The sequence below is a fragment of the Balaenoptera physalus genome (genome assembly GCF_965194825.1).
Source record: "Balaenoptera physalus genome assembly, chromosome: 9".
NCBI lineage: Eukaryota > Metazoa > Chordata > Mammalia > Artiodactyla > Balaenopteridae > Balaenoptera > Balaenoptera physalus.
Genome location: NC_138888.1, coordinates 9,851,608 through 9,871,715, shown reverse-complemented (window position 1 = coordinate 9,871,715; position 20,108 = coordinate 9,851,608). Strand labels below are relative to the sequence as shown.

Genomic DNA, 20,108 nt, shown 5'->3' with positions numbered 1-20,108 from the left:
TTAGAGTTGAGGAAACTCAAGCAGATGGAAGTTAGGTAACTTGAAGTCACGTAGCAAGTAAGCGTGGAGCCAGTACTTTAACACAGTTACCCTGATGCAGGGTCCATGCCCCTGGCCACCCAGCCACCAGCGGGCTCCCTGCCACACTGACTTGCCCACCCGAGAGCCCCTCCTTAGCGCGTGGCTGCATATCCCTGTGGAGTATCGGCAGCTCTGTTCTGGATTTGGCCGTTTCCTCAAGATTTTTACAATTCACCTTGGCGTGACATTTCTGCACCATGTAGAACACAGTCTGTGGTTCAAAACACATTCAGACACACACCATGGGCTGCTTTTGGGAAAGAGAGCAATAAATAAATTGCTTATTTTGAAGTGGGTGAACTTGTTGGAACTGATCAAAATATATCTGTCTTTCAGCATCTGTATTTTCTAATTTCTGTGCTCATCAGGACATAGGATGCAACTACACTAAATATTCTTAAAGCATCCTTATCATCATTATTGAGGAGTTACATATTTTACATATTACAGTTAAATATTTCTCCTAACCTCAGGAAATGCCTGTGTTTCTGCCTTTGTATACAATTAGTATTTCATTGTCAATGACAAAAAGTTCAAAAGAACCCAGAAAAGAAACAAAATCCTAGTATTCGGCACATTGACCAAGGCATGTGTGTAACTGTCATATCAGTGTTCCAAAATAAAGCTTATACAGTACGTCATTAAATAATGTATCCACTTCTAAATAAGGCATAGTTGATGCTGTTATTCTTAAGGAGATTCTTCAGCTGAGGACACCAGGAGAGATGGCCCAGCTTGTTTGTTACATCTTGCTGTTAAGCACAGATTGCTCTTAATAGCTTACCGTTCTCTGTAAGATGAAAACAAATTGACTATTCAGCACAATTCTCCTTCTCTTGGTGTCATTAGCTTCCATAAACGTGCACTAACATCTCAGGAATTGCCTATAGAAAAGATGTTTCACAGCTGCCAGTAAAGCCAGCGTCAGTCACTTAAAGAGTCGGGGTCAGATCTGATGGTAATTCAGCCATTTCTGAACATTCACACCATTCCTTTAGCTGTTATTGCTTCCAGTTACCATCTGTGTCCCATTTGAGATTCTGTCAATGGAAACACAGACTCACGGCCCTTTTTGCCTTTTGCTGTTTATTATTTACACTGTACGGGGCACCTCACTAAATGTCATACATATCTACTTCATCCAATCTTCATTATTACTATTGTAGCATTATAGTATTTGCATCAGTGAGTGATCATTTTCGTCTTCCTGAATGAATCTGCCTCGCCAGAGTTGGCTCTGTCTATAGGAACAAAATGAGTTGAGTTTTCGTGCGCAAGTGTGAGAAATGTAGATTCAGAGGTTAAAAGACAGCTGGGATGTGACATATTGAAGGCAAGCGGGTATGAATGGGTTCTGGGCTGTCCAGTTCCTTTGGAAATAAGCAAACAAGCAAGCTCATGGCTGTTAGGCCGGCACTGACTGCGGCTGCCCTGCCCTCTCGGGGTCCAGGATGGAGTCGCTGCCCCTGTGCAGGGGGGTCCCTCCTGCCGTCTCCTCTGTGGGGATTTCCATCTCCGTGGTCAGAAGGCTGTCAGGGGGTAACTCTCCTCTTTCCACGCCCCTGGTCACTTTCACCTGTGCTCACAGTCAGCTGTGCAAAGAGCAGACCCCGGATGCCCCCCTGTGGCTGCCATGGCTTTGGGCTTCCTGTAGAGGAGCAGGGACGGAGGGCTCTGCTTTAGGGGGCAGTACAGCAAAAAATATCCTCAGATGAGATTGTTGTTGTTTAATATTCGGATCTCAAGGAGAAGTCAGACTGGAAAGGGTGCCGGGGATTCCCAACGTAGTACTTGGTTTCTCTGTTTATTAAAGTCTCGCTGACCTTGACCTTGGGAAGGTTGACCAGCCTCTGTTCCTTCAGGGCAGTGGGGAGTGGCCACCTATGATACAAGCACAGAAAACACGCCTTGAGTAACCAGTTCCAATAGGATGGGAGTGTCTGGGGCGGGGGCTCAGGGGAGCCGCGCTTTGGTGGCATCTCCATCGTCCAAGGTCTGGATCTTGACCCAGCAGGTCTGGGAGCTCCATTTTGTCATTGTTTTCAGAAGTGTTTGCATCAGGAGCCTCTCAGGTGTCTGTGGTATCAAAAGGATGCCAATCGATTTAGTGCGGCCATTTTATTGTGACAGAATATTCTCATCTCTCCAGTGTGTGCCAAGCTGGGGACATTGAATGTGTTGTTGGAAGGCGGTTGGCAAGTGGCCAATGAGAACGAAGGGAGAGATGACCTTATATGACACATCGTCCGAGAATGGCGAGACCTGGTGACCCCCTCCATTGAGCATATCTCTACTGACCAGAATATTCCTGCCCTCCTGATGGTCAGTGAGGGACAAACACTGCAAACTTCGTCTCCAAATCCTTTTCACTGTTTTTTTTTTTTTTCTTGTTATACTGCTTTGATTGTTGTGCTATGTGAATATATTAACCTTTCAAGACAAAACAAAATATATGTATGATTTTTTAAAATTATCATGCACACTCATACACATACATACATAATGCCTTGTACAGCAATATTCGAAACAAACAAGTGGTCCAGACACGGTACAGAGCAATGGCCTTGGAGCTGAGCTGCCTGGGGTGGATCACAGCCCTTCCACTTACCAACAATGTGGTCTTGAGTAGATCTTTTAACCTTCCCAGACCTCATTGTCCTAATCTGTACAAAGGGGATTCGATCTCTGCCCCTGGGTTATGGGACACATTAATAACGTGATCTAAGGTGATCAGTGTAAAAGCCCGTGCCCTTCACAAGCATTCAGTGAATCACTGTGTCACTACTTCCTCACCTGTCTCTGTCGTCCTTTGCTTATTTCAAGTGCATCTCTATGTGTATCCTTTCCTATCTGTCTCTGTCACCCTCATTCCCTTCAGCTCTAAAATAAAACTGAAGCATATTTTGTGTCATTTATTATGTGTAGTTAATAGACTGTTCTTTTCCCTGCTCTTAATTTTAATAAGCTAACAAGGAGAATGTTCACATTTCTCGAAGCAAACAAGTTGGTTACATTAAATTGCTTTTTACTTCCTTGGGCTTCCCTTTGATTTCAGGAGTGTGGGTCAGTGACTTTTTTTTTTTTTTTTTGACACAAATCCACATGAGTTTATTTGCCGTCTTCATCCAGGGTGAGCTGGAGCTGACTGTCTTTTTTCACTGTTTTTTGAGCAGAGCCAGGGTAACTGATTGCACTCTCGCTGGCATGATTATAATCACAGTTAGGCCTTCTTTTCTGAGCTTGTGCCAGATCACACACGATGAACGGAAAGCATCCCAGGCTTCTGTAGCGGCACATTTTCAGTCTCTCGTGTTACTTCCAAAGCTGCCTACTATATGCACTGACTGCAAACACGAGTATATGTGTACGTATATTAAGTAAACATTTTATTGATACATAATATACATATAGAAAAGTGTACAAATTATGAGTACAGCTCAGTAAAAGTTATTGGCGTCATAGAACCAGCAGTCAGAGCAAGAAAGAGAACACTGTCGGCACCCCACGAGTCCCCTTCATGTCCCCCTAAGCCACTGCCTTCTCAAGGGGAACTGCTGTCCTCCCCTCTAATAAATCACAGGTTTAATTTGGATTGTTTTTGAGCTTAATATAAATGAAACTCACAGTGTACTCTTTTCGCTCAACATTATATTTGTAAGATGTGTCTGCGTTGTTGGAATTAGTACCTTGATATCATTGCTGTATAGTATTCGTTATAGTAATAATTTATGAATACATCCTACTATTGATGTGCTCATAGTGTTGCTATGAACATCTTGTATATGTCGTTGGGGAAAAGCAACTATATTTTGAATCAATCTAAGTTTGCTCTTAAAGTAATTTTGTCTCAGAGTTCTGGGAGTATATTCCTGCCCCCCGCCGGGGACAGGCTACAAGACCTCAAGTGCCCTTTCTCAGTGCTCTTATTGCCATACCAAGGTGCCATTTGTGCACCTGGCCGATCTTCTCCTGCCAGACTGTTAATCCGTGTACTAAGTCAGCGGTCCCCAGACTGTTTGGCACCGGGGACCGGTTTCGTGGAAGACAGTTTTTCTGGGGGGAGGGTATGGTTCAGGTGGTAATGCGAGTGATGGGGAGTGGCCGATGAAGCTTCTCTCGCTTGTCCACTCGCTGCTCCCCTCCTGCTGTGTGGCCCGGTTCTTAACAGGCTGTGGACCAGTAGCGGTCCGCGGCCCGGGGGTTGGGGACCCCTGTACTAAGTAATCTATAATTATTAGTTGAATGAATGTTTTGATGAGGGAATGGGACCTAAAATATTGGGCTGCAATGAAAAATGAAAATTAAGGCTGCTAATTTCTGTTCTACTATTGCCACATCCCACCACGCTAGAGGAATTGTGCAAGGAAGGCCAAATCAAGGAGCAAGAAGATCAGGTTTGAGGTGCAACAAAGCAAGAGAATGGAAAGGCTAGCAGATGCGGAGGCTCTGTGGGCCTTCCTGGGAGTCTGTGAGTCACCAGACACAGTGAGATGCGTCGAGTTAATAAATATCCAAACCACTGCAGGTGCAACTGTCGTCTTCCAGAAGAAACCTGTCCCCACGCACCCACCCCATCTGCCATACACGGACACTACAACATGGTGGTGTCTGGGGAGGAAAGGAGACGGCAGGGTCTCTTTTATTTTTCCTTTCTGAAAGCTGCAGCAATGTCGTGAGAGTGAGTACTGAGAGTCCCGAGTGGAGGGCAAAGGGGTTATTTGCACCCAGGAAGCAGGTGTCCCTGGGCATCTGGCAGTGGCACTGAAGTGAACATGGGGCGCAGGCCAGGGCTCCTTGTCACCTTTGTTGCCTCAATCATTATGTCACTGAGCCCTTCCTCAGGAAATCATGAACCGAGAACAGTTCCCCCAAAGCGGGGAACTGTTTTTCCTAGTGGGACTGGCTGCTTTCTAGGCAAGTGTGATGGGGGAGGGTTGTACCCCAAAGAGCCATCTCCCCTAAAGTACCCCCCAAGCAGTCACCCATACAGTGCGTCTTGACACCCTGTCACCTACACCCAAAGCAGTGACCTCTGAGCCTGAGGAAATCAGCCAGGCTCAGCCCTGAATGAAGGGTCCTTGGGAGGTTCCTGCCCTACTTCACACTGCACCCTTCATCCACAGAGCCGCGTACCGTCTCAGCACTTATTGCATTTCAGAAACAGTGCTGGCATTTGCTTTTCCTTTTTTATTTTTCAAGAAGATAATGTCATCACCTAGAGAGGATAGATTTTTTTTTAAAGTGCTGCTGTAGGCAATGCCTGTGTTCGTCATCAAAGCCCCCATGCTGGCCACAGCTTGAGCTGGCAACTGACAACAAACAGATCAGTAGGAAAAGTCATCACCTGTGGACAGCTTGAAAAGGTGTCTGTGCGTGTGCCCGTGTGTGTGTGCACGCGCACACGCCTTAGCACTCATGGATGCGGACCCACCCTCTGCAGGAGGCTGGGGGGAGGCAGGGGTCAGTGACCTTGTTGGCTTCTGTACACACAGCAGGCCACTTGCAGCTTTGTTTATTTTCCTGGAGTTTGAGGTTCCCTTGCCTGCCGGGGAGGCCTGCTAGAACAAAGACCACCCACCTGCTCTTGCTTTTCTTTCCCTTTTTATCTCACTGCAGCCCCGAGTCTTGTCCTGCTTCAGTGTGAAGAACTGGCTCCTGCTGGATCTTCCTTGAGCCAAGGTGATGGGTTTGCCACTAGTAGTTACATTTGGGATTCAAGCAAGTGATACCTACCGGTGGTCACTTATGGGCCCTGTGTGTGGCCGTCCAGCTCTTCGGGCAGCTGGGGGTGGTGGGGGGCATGTCACAACCAACCTAAACCAAGGTGGTGCCCGGCTCGGTGCTTGTAGAGTAGAGGCCTGGAAAGCTGTGATGAGGAATGAGTTACAATTCACAGAAGACATAAAGGGGATGAAATACCCGCCAGTTGCTTCTGTGTGTAAGTCACATCAGAGCCCCTGGCCCACAGCTGACACAGCCCTGTCCCCAGACCATTCCCAGTCCCGAAACCTTTGCCTGTTCTCAGTCTTTTCCAACGTGGCTGCTTTGGTTTTTAGACTCCATCTCAAAATGCATCTCCTGGAACCTGGATTTAAGCAGAGAGCCCTTGCGTTTGTGGACCCCCCCTCCTGCCCCCCACCTCCTGGTCTCAGTGATGATTTCCAGCGTGAATTCATCACAGTGCTCTGAGATCAGCACAGTGTTTACACTGTGGTTTGGGACCCTCCCCTTCCCTGGGGGACGCAGAGCAGGAGGAGGGCTGCGAGCCGCACAGCAGCCGGTGTGAGCAGGTCTGTTCAGGTGATGGGGACCTACCTGAGCATCACTCCTGCTGTTCCCTGTTGAGGCCTCCAGCACCCAGCATCTCCCCTGTGTCAGCCAGTGTTCTGTTGGCTGACTCACCACGAACCTGCTCTGCTAGGCGACAGGAGCTAGCAACGTCTCAGACACACGGGTGGAGGCGGATTGGTTGTTTTCCCTGCAGTGTGGGAAAGTAGCAACTAAGTTTCAGTCCTATTTTCTATATTGTATTTCTCCATTCCTGATATTAAAACTGTGATAATGCCTTTACTTCAAGCTAGAAGCAGAGAGACAAATTTTGCCTTGAAACAATCGTAGGAAACAATATCTGATTTTAATAAACACCAAGGCAAGTAGGACATTGCAAGGAAAAAAAGTGAGACTTTGCTTATTTGAGACCTTATCTTAAGATACTCAGTACGTATGTGCTGAGCAGCTTTTATCTGCTTGTCCAGAGGGATGAGCTCGTGGGGAAGAGAGAATTTTCTCAAAGGCACTGTCTTGGTTGTTCTAGAGACATTAGTTGCCTTTACATCGATTCTGGAGGCGACTTAAACTGATCGAGTGAAGGTTCAGAACCATCCGTGTCCCAGGTGACCAGCAGATGAAGGCCTCGGAGCCAGGACACATGGGTTCTGGTCTCAGCTCTGGTCCCTGGGAGCCGTGTGGTCCGGGGAAGGCCCTTCTCTCAGATCTTTCTCTGTAAAAGGAAAGGATTCAGCTGTTTGATCGATCAGACTGACGTCTACAGGGTGCCCACTCGAACATGTCGCTTTGCTAGGTCCTGGGGATGAAAAACTAACCAACTGGTCCCTGCCCCCAGGGAACTCACAGAGTCCTGATGAGAAAGGGAAATGAGAAAATCAGCAGCTACAGTGCAGTGGGGATGTTGATGGCCCAGGGTGGGCACTAAGGAGCTGGGAGTGTCGCTTAGGAAAGACTTCTTGGAGTGGGTGACATTTCAGCTGAGTTGAAGGGAAGGGCATTTGCAGAACAAGGTCACTTTGGATCTGAAAGATTGAGTCTGATTGAGGTGTCGGGTTTCCGGGGTTCCATCCCAGCCCTGTCCTGGTCTGGATAACACGAGTACTTAAAAGGGGGCAGTAGTGTAACATAGTTGACAGTTCACTTCCTGCCAACCTTGAAATGATAACGGTTCTTGATAATTTTTTTGAATTTAGAGGGATTTGGATTTTTGCACATCAATTGAAGCTTTATTAACACCTTTATAATCATACACCTTTCAAATTCACATCAATTTAAATCCACATAAAATGTACCTGCACTCTGTTTACCAGTATGTAAGTGAATTGGAGAAGAAGGGAAAGACAAAATGTACATGCAGATGTATATTTGAAGCCATAGAATGTTCGAATTCAAGGGCTCACGGTGGGGTGGCAGTCAGTCCAACTTCATTTACAGATGAGGAAGTGGACACCCAGGGAGGTAGAGTCAAGATCCCACACAGTGAGTCAGATCTTTTTCGTTTTGCTTCATGGTTTGGAGTCAGGCATTTTAGCAAAGTTTGAAGTCATAGTAGTCCAGCGCCGTGCCCATCCCGGAGTATAGGCTCAGGAAATTCTGGAGAGAAGCCTCGGGTAAGGGACTCCTGTGGTTTCCACTCTGAACCTTACCTTTAGAGAAGGAGGCGTCTTAGGTGTGAGAAAAGCCTACTCTGGTTCCTGGAACGACAGGGTAAGGAAGGTGCTGACCTGAAATCCCTGGCTGGGCCGTTGGCTTCTCTGCCACAGGTCTCCCCTACTGGGAGCCAGGGAGAGCTGTCATTCCTCCATTGATGACTGACTGATCAACGCTCCCAATCCATAGCAAGGAATGCTTCGCTTTAGAAACTCTAAGGCCACATCATAAAGGGGAAACATTTGAGATGGTTGCATTAGCCTAATTAACCTGAAAATTCTAGACTATGTAACAAATTGTATTTTTTTAAAACGTCACAAGGCTGGGCTGCACAAAGATACCCATCTGTGACATGAGTTGGTCCTGGATTTGCCCTTTTCACTTACTACCTAGATGACCTTTGACAGTTTGCTTAGGGACTGTTTCGTCATTGATCACAACACCTACTCATAGGATTGTTGTGAAAATTAAGTGCAGTCTTTGTTTCAGGTCCCTGGACCTATTCATTAAAAATATTAGATCCTGCCTTTATAAAAACAAATATTTTGTCAAAAGCCAAACAGATAAAATGGCTTTAACAACTAAAAATAAGAAATTCTATCATCAGATAATTAGCGTTTAGACTTGATGCCTAATCTCAAATTAAATTCAGATGTTAGTGAGAAACTGGTAAATCGTTCACAAACAGGAATAGATTTGACACCGTGTCACTGGTTTTCACATCAGCTCTTTCATTACGTGTGAGGGGTGTGATCTTGTTTGGGGCCCTGTTGTGTTGTTTTCTTCTGCTTCTGTGATCTTAGAGAAACAACGAACATAGGAAATATCGGCTTAGAAAAGGAAATTCAGTAGTCTAATTTTTGATGGTATGCATTTTGAGGAAACTATTTCTTTTCTGCTCTCACAAGGCTACCAAAACCATTTTAAAAATAATTTTTTTACTATTTAAAAAGTAATTTAAAAGTAATTTTTAAATGGTTTTTTAGAAGTCTACTCACTGTAATATATTTTTCTTCTCTTTCTTTCCCTCCACCATCCTCCCACCCACTTCCTTCTTGCCACACAGAAAAGGTTTAAAAAAGAAGAGGCCTTAAGCTGTCAGGCTGTGGGCACTGATTTCCATACTGTTTTCTAAAAAGCCTGCATGGCCGACCACACTGCCACGCAGGAGGGAGGACACCACCCCCATGCCCCCCCCCTGAAGCCTTAGGGGCATTTGTCATTGTAAATCTACAGATGGTATTTTTAATTTCCCTTTCTTTGATTGCTAGGGAGGTTGATGGCCATTTTAATTTCTCCTTCTGAGTTAAGGTCCTTTCCTGCCCTTTGGCAGGCATCTGCTTTGTTGCTTTACGGTTTATGGACTTTGAGATGTGTGATCCAAAAATGCCCTTCTCAGCCCCCCTTCGCCATCAACAGGGCATTAATGGAAACCCCTTGGACTTTGGCCTGTGGTGTGCTCTTATCTTCAGCCTTCGTTGCTATTGGCATTTTGTCCTTTCTGTGTCATCATGAGGGTTCTGGTGGGAAGCTAGGCGGAGGGGTATCAGACTTGTCTAGTCAGCTGCCGGGCAAGCCCCACCACAAAGGCTCTTGACTTTTTTTTTTCTTCTTCTTTTCTTTTATGCTACTCACAATAATCTCAAGCCACCAGGGCATAAAAGTTGGCATTGCCTGATTCCAAAAAGACTATTCTTTTAACTCATTAAAAAACAAAGATTCACTGGTAAATGTTTGTCTCTTACTATTTGGTATAAAAGATGGAAATATTTTCTTAGGAAATAAAAAGAGGGGAGGAAATTAGATGTTTGGTGGTATCTAGCACAGGATTAAAGAACTACTGTGGGTAAATAAAGAGATTTAAAAGTATCTGTAGGAAATGCCAGAATTGTTTATTGGTGTTCAGTCTATTATTAACTTCACTTCTATTCGCAGTCTTTTAATAGGTAGCAGTTTTTTGCTCCCTAAAGGTCTTTCCTGTGGCATATGGTTGTGCATAAGCGTGTTTTCTCTTTCCATATTAGTTCCTCATATGTATCTTTTTTTTTTACATATTAAGAAGTCAAATTTTCTTGGTCGTTGTTTCTGTAAAATTCTCATATCTCCTTGAGCACAGCCATTAGACCATGGAGAGGTAACTGAAACTTCAGTTAATTAATGACAGAACCCAAATGAATAATTTATAAGTTTTCCTTACAGCTGGAAGAATCCCTGTATACCATCTGGCTAGTCAGAGGAAATCACAGGTAGAAAGGATGTTGAGGATTTATTTCATTCACTGATTCTGCTCTCTCACTGTAAAAAGAAGAATATTCCATTTTATTTGGCATATGTCATTTCCAAATCTAGTTTGTGCCTGATAGAGCCATGTGTGTTAGTGAGCTATTGCTGTGTAACAAATTACCCCAGAATTTAGTAGCTTAAAACAACAAACATTTATTACGTACAGTTTCTGGGTCAGAAATCCAGAGCACCTTAGCTGTGTCCTCTGGCTCAGGGTTCCCACAGGGTTAAATCATGATGGGGCTGGGACTGCTGTCATCTTAATGCTTGCCTGGGGGAGTGTCTGCTTCTAGGCTCACTCATGTGCCTGTTGGCCAGTGGCCACCCTCATGAGCTTAGCCCCATGAGCCTCACCATGGGACGGCTCACAGCATGCTATCAGGCCTCCCTCAGAGAGAGCAGCAAGAGACAGTGAGCAAGGGGGAGTTGCAATCTTGTAACCTCATCTTGGAAGTGATGCCCCATCACATTTGTTATTTTCTAGAAGTCTCTAGGGCCACCCCCACTCAATGGGAGTGTGAATACCAGGAGGCAGGGATCACTGGAGCCATCCAAGAGGCTACCTACCAAGCTGTATAAGGACTTTTTTCCATGGAGTTTGAATTATAACGATTCTGGGCATCAGAAGGCATGAAAATATTGCCCCTTTTAGTCCCACCGCTGTTTAGTGGCTGTGGGGAATGGAGTTTCCTGCCCGCTAAACCCACAGGGCAGGTGACTGGTTTCAAGCTGCTCCCCCTTTCCCCACACACTTCTCTCTCTCACAGACTTCTCGGGAATTGGCCCACTCACCCCCTCTTCCAGTGGCTACCAGTCGCTTTTCTGCTTGAATTCCTCTCTGAGCTTGGAAGCCCAACTTCTTCCCAGCCTCACTGGCCTCTGAAGCAAATATACAGCTCTCAGAGGCTTTTACTGTAAACTGCTGGGAAGCCAGCTGGACTAAACCAAAATGAGGAACAGCAGGGAAGTGTGGAAAATTACCAGAAATCCACACAAGTGCAAGACTAGCTCTCACAGGAGGAAGGGGATAATATTTAGGGAGGATCTAATAGAAACCCAGAGGCTCTGCTAAATGTCTTCCACACAGTAACTCATCAGCTCTCAAACCAAAACTGCAGTGGGGCTGTCATCACCTATAATTTACATTATTCCAGTTTAACCCCGTGAGGAAACTAAGACTCAGGAGAATAAGTTACTTTGTCAAGTTGACAGAATTACTGCCGGATTGAAGATCAGAAGCCAGTCAGTCTGATTCCAGGCCCAAGGCCTTCCCACAACACTGTGGAACTTTTCCTGGTGGCCCTCTGGACCCACCCCCTCGTTCTGGTGTGGAAGTGGATCAGGGTCTTGTCTTAACTGTCAGTCTACCCGGTCTCACCAAGGTGAAGTTCTCAGACTCCAGGCAAGGCTGGGGATGGGATGGCGCTCTCCTCAGTTTCTTCCAGAACCTTCTTCACATTCTCAGGTTTGCCTTGGGCTCTTTTTCTTCTTCACACAAAAGTCGTTTCAGCGTTTCGGCGTCTTGCCCATCCTCAGGCTTATGGATGAGGAAGGGGCTTCACTCCTGCCCTTACTTCAGGATTGTGCGAACCCACCTTTGGCTGGACCCATGAGTGTGCACCAAGGCTTCGCTGGGGAGGCTGGTTCCACTCCTAAGACCTACAGGCAGAGCTCACGGCCAAGTTATTCAACAACTGCTGGAGGCCTCTGACCTGGCAGACGTTAGCTTCATCTGCTGGACGTGGAGAGGCCCCCGGCGCGTGCGGGAGGGGCTAGGGCAGCGAGCGGAGGCTGGGGACCCTGAGGCGCCCGGACGGCATCTTCAGCTCTCCTGTACAGGCAGATGGGTGCAAGTGTACCTCCCTCCGTAACGGGAGCTTTGGGGGTCACAAACCCCTTGGAGAATCCACGCCTCTTCTCCCTGCGGACTGGGAAGCCCCTAAGCTCCGGGTGAAGACGTGGCCTGAGTAAGGCTCGGCCTCTTCTGCCGTTGCTGGGAGCTGAAGCCTCGGCTGGGAGCCGGTCGCCGTCGTCGGGGCTGCTGCCTGGGCGGCCCCACCTCTTCCCAGACCAGCGGCTCCTCCTGCTTCCTCTGAAGGAGGGGCTGAGCTCTCAGCTCGTTAGTGGAACAGCCACCGTTGATATTCCTTTGCTCAGTTTCCCTGTTTTCCTAGTTGCAACCCAGACATCCTGTTCAAGAACGCTTCTCTTCAAAAAAAAGTGTCTTTGCAAAGCCTGCTGTTGTATTTAGACAACATTAAAATCCTTCCATGTGTGCGGCTACACACATTCCACTCAGGGAAGGAGAGGAGGCAAAAGCCAAACTGACGGAAACTTCTGGTTGAAAAAGTCTTCAAGAAACTAGCCAGAATAAGCACTACAGCCCGGAGATTTTGCCCCTGAGCACGTAGGCACACCTGGAGCGTTTAGATCCCTGTTTTCCGGGGCTTTGCTTGATGGGCTCTGCTATCTGACATCATTAAGTCTCACAGGGGCTTAAGGCATGAAGTGATGGCTTTCTGGCAGCCAAGTGACAGCCCTCTCAGGCGGGTGTCTCTGGAAATCTAAAAGACCATCCTCAGAACTTGACAGCTCTTTGGGGCTCTGCTAATTCTACTGACTGTTTAAACCAGCTGGACGATGTGTGGCACAAGCCCCGGATGAACGAGGGGTTAGTCCCGTGGGAGATGATGCCTTCTGATCTTTTCCCCTCTCTCCACCGTATCACTGTCCGGCTTCCTGGCTGATTCTCCAGCTTTGCCATCTGCTGGGCAAAATTCAAGGAATGCAGCCACCGTCATTTAATTTATCGTACCTTTCATGATAGTAACATCTTCCAAAAATTCCATCAGAAGAGCCAGGCATGATTTCCTTTGCCTGAATCCCTGCTGGGGAATCTCTCATAAAATATGGTTTTCCCAGATGTGGCTCCACTAGATCCCTTAAGGTTGTTTCCACGATTTTCTGCAGAACTCATGAACGTTATTCTACCTTTTGACCTCCTCTTTTTAAAAATTAACTAATAGTCATGTTTGCCACTGGGCAGTCCTCAGGAACCTGTTCTGTTTTTAAATGAACTGAACAAATTTTTATCTCAGAAGTGTGCGGCTTAAAAGAAAACAAGAGACAACATGAAAGTTTAACCACAGAAGAATATTGTTGGAAAAGCGCAATTCGGTGAGCCGGGTGGCTAAGGCACCAACTGGCCAACAGCAACATGGTATTTTTCTGGTTTTGTTTTTTGTTTTTCTCCAATGAGTTCAAAGGAGTTTCATAAAAAGTGTATCATTGTACTTAGTAGTATCCAGTAAAAATACTCAGACTTCCAGGTGTTACCTGGCACCTGCTGCCTATATTTTTCTGAGGTTCTTCATCTCACCTGCTTGATAGGAATGCATATCACAGTATGTTCAGTCCCACACTGGCTTCTTGGAAGTGGGGGGCTTTGGACTTTCTGCACCCCAGCCTCTTCTCACAGGAAGCAAGTTACTTCTTGAGCATAACTTGGCGGTTTTAGGAAGCTTCTCTTTTTCCATAAATGAAAACTTAGCTTTGGCGTTATATCCATTAGAATCCATGCCCCCACCCCGCGATATTGAAGCAAAACTAACCAGTACTCCCTTTGTGTGGCATAAGGGTATGTTGAAATAACAGGAGCAGGCTTCAGCATTGATCAAAGCTTGGTTAACGGGGACTCTGGGAATACAAGCTCTGTTCTACGTAGAAACTATGGAGCTGGTTATTTAGCAACTGGAATTGGGAAGCAGAGCCCAAAAGAAACGTTCTTCACCTTGGAGCGCTACGGTGTTACTCCCTCATTAGTTTCACTGACGCTCAGGGAACGTCCTGAATGGTGTAACATCCTGCGTGTCCCTGGAGGTGCAGAAACCAAAAGGTGTCCTGTGCCCCTTCCCTTGTGTCCCACACATTAGTGGCCATGGGTCTCCACCCCTCACAGCTGCCCCACCCCGTTCCTTGGACGGGCTCCCGCCCCACAGCAGTCAGGATCCTGTGCTTAGCTGTCTTTCTGGCAGGACAACGAATCGTTTCCTTTCTTGTCCATCTGCTGGCAATCCATCATTGATAGGTGCCATCACCCATGACTCCAGAGCCTTCATTCACCCCAAACTGGGCGAGGCACCTTCAAGCTAAATCAAGTTTCAGGTTTTTCTAGGCATCTTAATTGTATATAATGAGGGTAACTGAGATCATCATAAAAGGGTAGAATCTTTTTAAACCTGTATTCTACCAAGAAAACGTAGAGGGTGCAAATCAGAAATGCAGACCTCGCTGGGGTATAATTGAGATTATGTGCCCTGGCGCGTGGGATTAGAAGACAGCCACACGGTCCTGAAATTTACTAGCTGGGTGGCCTCAGTCAACTTAGTGAGCCTCTTAAGGGCTTAGTTTCCTCATCTGTAAAATGGTCTCAAAAATACCAAGGTCATAGACTTTTTGCAGAGAATACATGAAATATGTTATGTGAAACTATTTGAAATTACAGGTACTCGATCAAAAACGGGAAATTTTCATCCTTTCCCTGCAGTCTCCCTGCCCAGCTGCCTGTTACTTTAGAAACCGTGTGACCACATCTGTGTGTCTAGCAAGGGCAGACCTTCCCTCTGTGTCTGTCTGTTCTGACCTTGCCTTCTAATGGGCTGGATAATTACATGGTAGGAATCCTCCCCACCATCGGGCAAGAGAAATGCATTCTTTAGTGCAAAGGCACTTTCTTTACAAAGGAGAATATTCCATTCCATGGGCAGCGTTTTGGTGGGGAATCAGGAATCATCTGTTAGTGAGTCATCTGCCCCTTTAGACAAGGGTAAGAATAAATCTGCAGCCCCCAGCAGCAACCCAGTAGCCCACAACTCCTAGTGAATTTCATGTTGTTCACTTTCCTACCAAATATGTGCTCCTGAAGCTGTCTCCACCCACTGGCCTCCAACTTGGTGTCAGAATGTTCATGGGCTTGTTAATCTGTTCACCTTACTTTGTGTTCATTTCTCTTCTTTAGGGAAAAACTTTTTTTTCTTAATTGCATACGTAGCATTTTTCTTCTCTAGTCAAAAGTACCGTATTTCCATTTTATATAAGTATCATGTACTATTTTTCAAATTATGGTTTCTCTACTATTGAAAAAGGGATTGTTTTATGAGCTTATGAGTGAAATAGCTTAACCATCCAAACTCACTTGCACCTCTGTCTAAATGATCGGCTCTTTCTAACCTGTATTTATCCTCTATTATCTGCTTCTAAGAGGTTTGTGATGATGGGTACGTTAAAAACCACTCTTCAATTCCTCTGCAGTCTTAGGAAAATATTATAAAGAAAATTTACTTAGTAATTCTTTTTCCTTTGCAAAAGGAAGAAGGTGCCCTCTTTCTCTTCCAGGGATGGGGGGAAATTAGCCGTGACGCTTGGGTGAGGAGAGCTTTAGCAGAGCAGGAGGGAACCGTCGGCAGGAGTGGCGAATGCACGGAAATAAATGCCTGCTCATCTCCATATATGCTTTCTTTCATTTTTTCAACTGCACGACCACCTTTGCTCCAAATCACCTTGCAGTTCACCACCCACAGCATGGACCCAGGTCTCTCAGGTCTGCTCTGATGATTATATCAAATTCAACCGGCAAATGTTTGCAGAGGGCCTCCTCTGCAGCAGGAAGTGTCTGGGGGCTGGGGATACAGCAGTGACTAAACAGCCTCCTGCTGAGTTGCCCCTGCAGTGGGGTCCAGTCCAGGTAGGGCTGATAAGGCTCCATCTTCCCCCTTGTCGGTCAAGCACGGAAGGTCTGGAAACAGTAAATACAGTGAAGGGTTTTGGGGCTCCATGTCCTTGCTGATGCCCGTCCTCTTTGTTGGTCTAACTCCTGCTTAGCCATCAACACCCCATCCAGAAAACCTTCTCTGATTCCATCCAGGCCCACTGAACTGATCCCCTTCCCTCTTCCCTCAGTACACTCTCTTTATCTCTGTCACCTAACTGGCTGTTTTGTTTGTAGTTTACTGATTTGGGGTCTGTCTCTCCTTCTGGACTGTGAGTAGCTTGAGAGCAACGATCCTGTCTTGATCTGGTGTCCATCCTGAGCATTTGGTCCAGTGTGTTGGCGTGTAGTCGGTCCTCAAGAAAAGTGTGTGGAGCGATGGAGTGAAGCAATGAATGATGCTCAGCGACGTGGGATAGCCACAGTATCCACTGTACTTGCTCTCTGTCTTTGTAGAAACTTTCCAAAACTCACACAAAGGCCAAAATGTTCTGAGTTCGTGCTTCTTCATAATACCCAAGACCACTTTTGCACAGTAACTTCTGGACACTGGCAGGAGAGGACTTGGCCCAGCGTGATGGTTGGGGCTGGGGCACACTCCATGGCAGAGGCCTCAGTAATGTGTAAAACCTTGTTCACTGCTTTACCAAAGTTGGGCGGGCGACCGAAGCCCTGCGGGGGAGCTGCTGAGAGCTGGAGCACGGGGAATAGCAGCCAGCAGGAGGGAGGAGGAAACAGGCCACACAAACAACAATTATACGCTGAGTGGTACCAGCAGCACCACACCCGAGGCGTCCCTGGGCCGCATCCCAGCAGAGAGCCTGATGCCCCGAGGGTCTCAGGACAGGAGAAGGCTCACTGATGTTCACGGAGCAGTCTAAAACAGGACAGGGCCTCTTCATCCCATAAAGGTGTTTTCAAACACATAATGATCAAACTAATTTGTATTTAGTTGAAAACGTCTCTGGGTTGAATAATCCGTTCCCCAGCTGTGCTTGTAACTGAGATATCTAGCCTTCGGGTTCAACTCCAAGAACATTGCCAGTGTTTAGGGGTTGAAATTGTGTAGCTTTTCATCCCTTCTCATTCCTAAAGATCCCCTTTCCCTTCCTGCTACCCTTGGACTCACCCCCGACCCAAGGAAAGGAAAAGGGAAACTTCAGTGAGTCTGAGGCTCTGGATCTCCAGAGGGGTTGCTGGGAGCCTGTGTCTGGCTCTTTGGGGTTGTTTTTTGTTTTTCACTGTGACATAGTGACAACAGGGTATAGCTGTCTCTGCCTTTAATCTATAAATGTCCAGTTTAAGGTAGAAATCCACAAGGATGGCAGAAGAACTTCCTCCAGTCACATTCCTGTAAGAAATGGTGTATAGACTCAAGTTGAGATGAGAGGTAACTTGAGTTTTGTATTCTTGAATGTATGATACCCTATACCTCAAAACACACCCGTCTGATGAGGGGCAACCTGCAGAAATCAAGGGCTTTAGCCTTCTGAGGTTTTGATCTAACCCGGAGCATGAATTATTGTCAAGCATCTTTTTTATTGATAGTTGATTTTTGAAAAGCACACAGAGATTTTAATATTTTGGCAATACCCACTTTTTTCAGTTTAATGAATATTTATGCACTTATGTTTAGTCCTATATTTTTCCACTGCAAAAATAAGCCACGTTTGATTAAGAAGTTTGGAAACTATCAAAAAGCACATTATGCACAAAATCACCCTCACACCTTTCACCATGGAAAATGAGGTCATACTTTAGGGCATATTCTTCCAGTTATGAATATAAATGTGTGTTTGAAACAAAAATGGGATCATCCCGAGTCTACTTTGTATCCTGTGTTTTCGGTTCATTCAGCAGATATTTATTGAAGGCCACTATGTGCGGAACCCAATTCCAGGCACCATGGGTTACATCTTCGAACCAAGTGGACAAAATTCCTCATTGCTTGGAGGTTTTTATTTTTTTCTAGTGAGAGAGTCAGACAGTATGAAGGTGAGTGTGTATACATTCTGCCAGGTGGAGTAAGTGATAGGAGGAAAAGGAAAGCCCTGAAGGGTACCCAGAGGGCAGGGAGTGCTGGTGAGGAGGGCTGTGATTTTACAAAGCGAGGTCAGAGAAGGCCCTACGGGGAAAGTGATATTTGAGCGAAGACTTGCAGGAGGTGGGGGAGCTTTGTGGCTTTGCAGGAACTGCATTCTAGGCAGAGGGCACAGCACAGACGGAAGCCCTGAGCCGAGGCCACCTGGAACGTTCCAAGAGCCACAGAGAGACTTGAGGAGGGACGAATGGGTGAGAGGGTGGAGTAGAAGATGAGAGATGGGATGGATGTGTGGGGCAGGACCGGAGGCGAGGAGGGGAGTCAGGAAGCTGTGGCTCTGGATGCAGCAGGGCGGTTCTATGCCGGAAACCTCAGACCGTGACGCCTGCTGAGTCAAAGAGCCATTCAGAAAACGATGAAGACGTTTTAGGGATCCTTTGACCAATTTATTTCATTCACATTTTTAAAAATATATATGTACCATCGGTGTATGATTTTAAAATTGGTGTCTAAATCAATCTAAAATAGCTCTTTCGATAAGTAGAAAATAAAGATTCCCAGTGATTAGAGAATATTGTCTTATTGGGTACACTCTTCCTTAATGGTACATCTTAAAGTTGGGCTACCTTAGATTTGATGAAATCAGGAATTACGAATAGAGCTGAAGACCCACTGAGACTTTCCTGTACAGAGTTGTCAAAAATGCAAGGAGAGTGGCCACCCTTTCGGGTGTAAAACAGGGTCAGAAGCAACCATACCTTGGAATTCTGTTTGCGGCTGGAGCAAATCCCGGCTTTCTCCTCTGGTCCTTCTGTACAGAGGCCTCGCCCAGAACACACTCCTAGCGTGCCCCGAGGCAGGCAACTTTCTGCAGGGACCTCTCCTGCCCCGCTAATTTCTTATGGGTCCAGGATGCACTGAAAGCAAGGTGATGGAGTTACTATGGCCAATTAGTTCGGCAGCCATACTCCTGAAAATGACATAAACAATCATGTGAGTTATTGTTTGTATGGTTGCTATGGATGTATGGCGTGTACATCCATGGATGTACATGGATAGTGGATGTATGGTTGCCATGCCTACGTAATCCCGTTAGGTCATTAAAGAGCCAGTTTGGGGGCAGAGAAATGCTGGCTTTCCTCCCCGTGATCCACACACTAGCCAGAAGCCTTTGGCCTCCTGGAATTTTATTTTATTTTATTTTAACATCTTTACTGGAGTATTATTGCTTTACAGTGGGACCTCCTGGAATTTTAAGTCAAACTCAAAATCACCTGGCCAAAAAAGTTTGAAACACCACAATTTTCCCTAACAAACCCTTGCACATTCTCAATAGTAGATGGGGAGATGAGGCTGTTTACACACTGTGATTTGAAGCCTGTGTTTTTAAACTACAGCTTCCCAGGTTCTGTGTCTATAGCTGGACCTGTCTGGGTGGTCTGGGAGTCCCTGAATTAAGAATAATGACACTGATTTTGTCACATACGAGCTCCACAGGCTTCAGGCGAGACTGTGCTGTGTGCAGACATCCCTGCTGTAACCACATCTAGCCAGGAGGCCTGTGGGGAGAAAGCGGAGTCCTTAGCTACCGTCCTTTCCTGGGTAGGGAGAGCTTCACCAGCTTCCTTCCCTTCATAAGCCCGAAAGCTACTGCTCTCGATGAGAAAGTAGCCGTAGCCTGGTGAAAAGATGAGCTGCGGAGCCTCTGATGACACCGTGAGTCATCTTCATGGTCCATACATGTCTACGTGGAGTTCTCCTCTCCCCGTCCTTTCTCTCTGGGTTTGAGCTTTCTCTTCCAGTGTCCTTTTGTTATATTCTTCCCCTTTGGTCCCCGTGTCCATTTATTTAAACTCCCTCCTTCTACATTGGTAGATTCATCACTCCGTGCGATTGCTAAGAAGGGGCTTTTCAAGCACTGGGCGCTGCTGTGGGGTGTCTGGCGGGGGTGGCACTCTATGAAATCGTCTGGTTTTCCCATTCTACGGCTGTGAGTGG

The 20,108-nt window shown here is 46.3% G+C and overlaps 1 protein-coding gene and 1 long non-coding RNA gene across 6 annotated transcripts in view; one reads left to right on the top strand and one right to left on the bottom strand.

Moving 5' to 3' along the window:
- ZDHHC14 (zDHHC palmitoyltransferase 14) overlaps positions 1–20,108 on the top strand; it is a 271,873-nt gene that overhangs the window by 136,947 nt on the left and 114,818 nt on the right. The window lies entirely within an intron of this gene.
- Positions 1,268–13,880, bottom strand: LOC309667311. Of its 2 annotated transcripts, none has more exons than XR_014267687.1 (4): positions 11,681–13,880; positions 8,016–10,314; positions 6,397–7,081; positions 1,268–1,962 (listed from the first exon to the last, which is right to left on the bottom strand). It is a non-coding gene; the product is annotated as an uncharacterized lncRNA (long non-coding RNA). The 2 variants fall into 2 exon arrangements; XR_014267688.1 differs by having other exon boundaries at positions 10,217–10,314.